The sequence below is a fragment of the Mus pahari genome, chromosome 9 (genome assembly GCF_900095145.1).
Source record: "Mus pahari chromosome 9, PAHARI_EIJ_v1.1, whole genome shotgun sequence".
NCBI classification, from domain to species: domain Eukaryota; kingdom Metazoa; phylum Chordata; class Mammalia; order Rodentia; family Muridae; genus Mus; species Mus pahari.
Genome location: NC_034598.1, coordinates 43,767,400 through 43,772,708, shown reverse-complemented (window position 1 = coordinate 43,772,708; position 5,309 = coordinate 43,767,400). Strand labels below are relative to the sequence as shown.

General features: G+C 38.2%; 2 pseudogenes; one reads left to right on the top strand and one right to left on the bottom strand.

Moving 5' to 3' along the window:
• Positions 1-1,030: 1,030 nt before the first annotated feature.
• LOC110326679 lies at positions 1,031-1,801 on the bottom strand (annotated as a pseudogene).
• A 245-nt stretch (positions 1,802-2,046) lies between these two features.
• Positions 2,047-2,850, top strand: LOC110326678 (annotated as a pseudogene).
• The last annotated feature ends 2,459 nt before the right edge of the window (positions 2,851-5,309 follow it).

Below are 5,309 nucleotides of genomic sequence, written 5' to 3'. Positions count from 1 at the left end.
GCAAAGTGTGTGATGCATCCATCACATGAAACTTATCAAACTGGAAGGTTAAGTAGGAAAGTTATGGACTTATGTGGTGGACAAACTCATACAATTATGGGGAAGTAACCTGTTACAACAGTGGGTTATTCAGGTATTTTTGCTGTCCCAGAGACAGCATCATAAAATACAGGGTAAAATGATAGATTTTCCTGAGGAAGGTGTTCATATATGTCATAAAATACAACCCCAAGCTATGTTAGTTGTCCAAAACCAGAATATACCAGGGACTGAGTTTCCAATATATAAGGAGTGCAACTGCTGAAATACCTATCCCTCTACCATTAAAATGGTTGACTGACAAGCTTGTGTAGTTAAATCAGTATCCCTTATCTAAAGAAAATTCATAGTCATCTTACCAGTTGGTACAATTTCTGCGGGAGGCTAAACATATAAAAAGAGTTTACCAGCCCATGGAATTCCCCTTTATTTGTTATAAAAAATAATTAGGGAAAGTGGAGAATGTTAAAAAATTTAAGAGCAGTGAATAGAGTAACTCAGTCAAAGGGACCATTACAGCCTGGTATTACTTTCCCTTGTATATTGTCAGGTATGGCCTATGATAGTAGTTGAATTAAAAGATTGCTTTTTTTTTATCCACTTGCACGAGCAGGTTAGGAAAAGGTTTACTTTCACAGTAAGTACTTATAATAATGCTCAATTTGTAAAATATATCAGTGGAAAGTTCGACCACAGATAATGTTAAACAGTCCAACTTTATGTCAATATTTTGTGCAACAACAGCTAGACATAGCTTATAGGCATTAGTTATCATTATTTGGAAATATATTCTTGAGTGATTCTGGTGCAGATAATTTAGAGAATTTAAGGAAACAAAGAATTCTGCCATTCTGATGGTTATAAATTGCTGCAGAAAATAGGAAATGTGTTAGAAGCCTCAAAATGTTATCAAAACAACCCATGAACAATAAATGTGAAATAAAATTTTTCTCTTACCTGGCAACAAACCAAGGAATTTTTTCCAAGGTCATTATTTATTTGTTACTCTTAAAGACTTATTTTTTTGACTGGACTCAGATTTAGAAGCTCTCAGGGAGGACAGCCTACGTCTCTTGGCAATCTGTTCCTGGTGCTTTTCTTTGGCTTTTTTCATTCTCTTGGCCAAAAGTTTAGTGTATTCTGCAGCCTCCTCCTTGTTTTTCTTAGTGCGTTGTTTCTTCAGAGCAATAGGTTGGCATTTGTGTTGCAGGACACATGGAATAACAAGATGCTGAATCTTGGGTGATTTGATCCTGGGTTTCTTATCTTCTTTGTTTAAAGGCTCTCTGACAACATATTGGCGGACATCATCTTCTTTAGAGAGATTAAAAAGCTTTTGGATTCTACTAGCTCTTTTAGGTCTCAACCGATGAGGAACAGAAGTATCTATCAGTCTAGGAATATCCTTCGCTCCTTTCTTTACAATAACCAAGTTGAGAACACTTAGATTAGCATCCACAATGCATCTGCAAACAGACTTGCACTTTCTCTTTCCAGTTCTCCTTGGTCTATAACAAGAATGCCCCTTACTCAACAACAGGCACCCTTTGCCATGGATCAAAATACCTTGCTTCATGGGAAAACCTTGTTTGTCATCCCCACTGCTGATCTGGACCACATAATCCTTCCACTCTTCACCAAGAGCAACAGCAACTACTTCTGTGGCCATGCACTTCTCATAGAATGTACGAAGCTTACATTTGTCATCTACTTCAATGAGTTTTTGACAGCCAGTGGCAGGGAAAGAAATATTCAGCTTCATCTTGAGACACAAACCAAGGAATTTATAAGAAAATATCATAAGGTCTGGTGTGGTCGAGTCTGGTGCTGGTGGCAGGTATCTGCTGGTGGTTTGGCTAAGTTTCAGTGGTGGCGTCATTTTCTCTGCAGTGCCCAGCATCACTATTTTATCGTGTATGAAGATAATCCAGAACATTCAAGAAATGTCTAAGGATATATTCACAGGATGCTCTAGGGAAAATTTGAGTACAGAAAAAAGGGAGAATCATGGACCAGAACAACAGCCTTTCACCTTATGCTCAGGGTTTGCCCTCCCCACAGGGCTCCATGACTCCTGGAATTCCCATCTTTAGTCCTATGATGCCTTATGGCACAGGATTTACTCCACAGCCCATTCAGAACATTAACAGTCTATTTTGGAAGAGCAACAAAGACAGCAGCAATAGCAGCATCAGGAACAGCAGCAGCAACAACAACAACAGCAGGCAGTAGCAACTGCCACAGCCTCAGTACAGCAATCAACATCTCAGCAGCCCACACAGAGTGCCTGAGGCCAGACCCCACAACTCTTCCATTCCCAAACTGACCAAGGCACCATTGCCAGGCACCACCCCCTTGTATCCTTCACCATTGACTCCTATGACCCTTATCACTCCTGCCACACCAGCCTCAGAGAGGTCTGGGATTGTACCACAGCTTCAAAATATCGTATCCACCGTGAATTTTGGCTGTAAACTTGACCTAAAGACCATTGCACTTCGTGCAAGAAATTCTGAATAGAATCCCAAGCAGTCTGCTGCAGTCATCATGAGAATTAGAGAGCCACGTACAATTGCTTTGAGTTCTGGGAAAATGGTGTGCACAGGAGCCAAGAACTTTGAGCCAGAATTATTTCCTGGATTAATCAATGATTAACTCCAAATTATCAACTCCAAAATTGTTCTCCTTACTTTTATTTCTGGAAAAGTTGTATTAACAGGTGCTAAAGTTAGAGCAGAGATTTATGAAGCACTTGAAAACCACATAGTTGTCTGCCATGCACTCCTGCCTCCCCTACCCATGTGCTTTTAAAACCAGTTATTTGTGGTACCACTGATGGTGCAGTTGTGAGGACAGGTGGCAGCATGAAGTGACACTGTGTGTCCTACTGCAGGATACTAGAAAGGTTCCCTCCTCTGCACTGAGATCAGCCTGCAGCATTACTGTGAGTTGCTTGCTCTGTGCTGCTACTTGGGTGGCACTGCCCATTTATTTATATTTATATTTTAAACATTGCTGTTGATGATTGTTGGTTTAAGGGACAGAACTTTAAGTGTTCAAGCCACCTGTACAATTGGACTTTTCATTTTAAACTTTCCTACACAAGCCAGTTTTTATATTTCTACCAGAAAAGTAAAAATCGTTTTTAAAAAAGTGTTGTTTTTCTAGTTTGTAACTCTTGGGAGTTATTTTTGTGCCAGATATATTCTGCCTTCCCAGTATTGCAGGAACGAATAGTTATATTAATTAAAACAAATGACTGTACATAGTTTTCTTTCTTCAGAGTACCCTGCACAAAAATGCAGCTTGTAAACTGTTAGATTTTAGTTATAAATGATACCTCCTTTCAAGCCATGTGATCATACTGTAATTATTTTAGATATAATGCCTGAGACCATTGTTTTGTTTGCTTGTCTGTTTGATTTTTGTTTTTTGTTTGTTTGTTTGTTTGTTTTGGGGATTTGGGGGGGGTTGCTGTTTCCTGTTTTTGTTTTTGGTTAACATTTAGTTTCTGTTGCAGTAAGAATGGACATGCCACTAACTTTATGATCTCCATTGAACACCCTCTTGTTTCCTAGATTGTCCACTGTGTCTGGGATTTTCACCAAATTAGTTGTTTTGTTGCTGTTTCAGCCTTTCCCAAAGCCTTTCCCAAGGTTCCATAGCTAGTAAGAGACATAGGGTTCTGAGTTAGTTATTCAAATATTCTCAGATAGCATTTCCCTCGTATTATATTTTTGTCATGGCTGTTTTCTCTTGAAATATCTGGTGGGTATTTATAATGCCTTGGGTTATTTTGGAGGGCACTCTGTAAAAGTACAGTTTGTACAGTTCCAAGTATGTGTAATCAGAAGGAAGTCTCTTTCTTCCCAGCCTTTTCTACTTCCCCAGGGTAACTTTCAGATTAGTGAGTGGGTGTCTCCATCTTCCACTTTATTGTGCCTGGGCTCTCCAGTATGCCTGATAGTGGCAGGAAGCCGTTAGGGTTACTAGAGTACTCTCTGAGATAACCAGACTGAGAAGAGCACTACTGGATGTTGACAGCTGGGAGAATAAGGCTTTAGTCCTCAGTGCTTATCAGCTATCCTGTCACTCAGGACCAAGTGTAGGAAGGAACTGTGGACTGGGTGGTAAAGGGTGGGTGATGTCTTGCTGAAGTGTGAAGTGTGGTGAAATGGTGGACTAGGATGTTAAAGTTACCACCTGTGTTGCTTCTATAATTTTTAATGTGCAAATCCGTCCTTTGGGGCTGCTTCTCATCTCACTTTTGTAAAAAATATTGAAGCATATATTCTCTTCTGACTTTCATTTTTTGCAGGGAGTGTATCAGTATACTTCCAAGAGGCAATGTAATATCTTCTGAGATACCTTGATTTGAACCATTCCCCTAGTGATGGCAGTGCACAATGTTGTACAGTGTTGGACCAGGTATTCTTATATGTATGTTTTGAATATGTACATAGATTCCTATAGTATACTTTTACAAGAGAAATTTCTGTATTATAGACAGTTTATGTAACTTAAATTTTAACAAATCAATACTAGATTTCAACCCCCCAAAAGTGTACAAAGTACCCTTTCTTGCACATCTTAGGCATTACTGATGTCAGTAATGTATGAACTATTTGGAAATGCATTGTTCTAGTATTGCTCTCTAAGAACATTTCCCCGTGTAAACAGGTATTCTCCATGATTCTTTTAAAGTTTTATAATTTTTTTATATGGGGCATATCTAATTCATAAAAGTTAATTATTTCATCAAGGAAAAGAAAAGAAAAGAAAAACATCATACTTTTTCTTTGTATATCCAAACCCACTAGAAGTAACCCTAAAGGCCCCAAAAGAAATAAAATCTGACTGATGGATGGGGTTCATATTGTATAATTGGAAAAACTAAAGTTTGCACACATTTCCATAGATACATGTTTATAGTTTCAATGGACAACTGATTGGAGTTCTGAAAAGGCTGATTCTGAAATTATATATTTACAGGAAGTATTGGTTATTATGGTGCTACCTATACAAATTAAGACTGACAATGTCTCTGCATATGTATTCAGTAAGATGAATCCGTTCTTCCCATATTATAATATAAGGAACATTACAGGTATACCACATAATCCTACAGGACAAGCATTTGTAGAAAGATCTAATCCTACCTTAAAGGAAATGCTTATAAAACAAAAAGGGAAAAGAAAGACACCCAGACAAAAACTAAATAGTTTTCTGTTAACTACAAAATTTCTAAAAATTCATGTGAATGGAAGGAT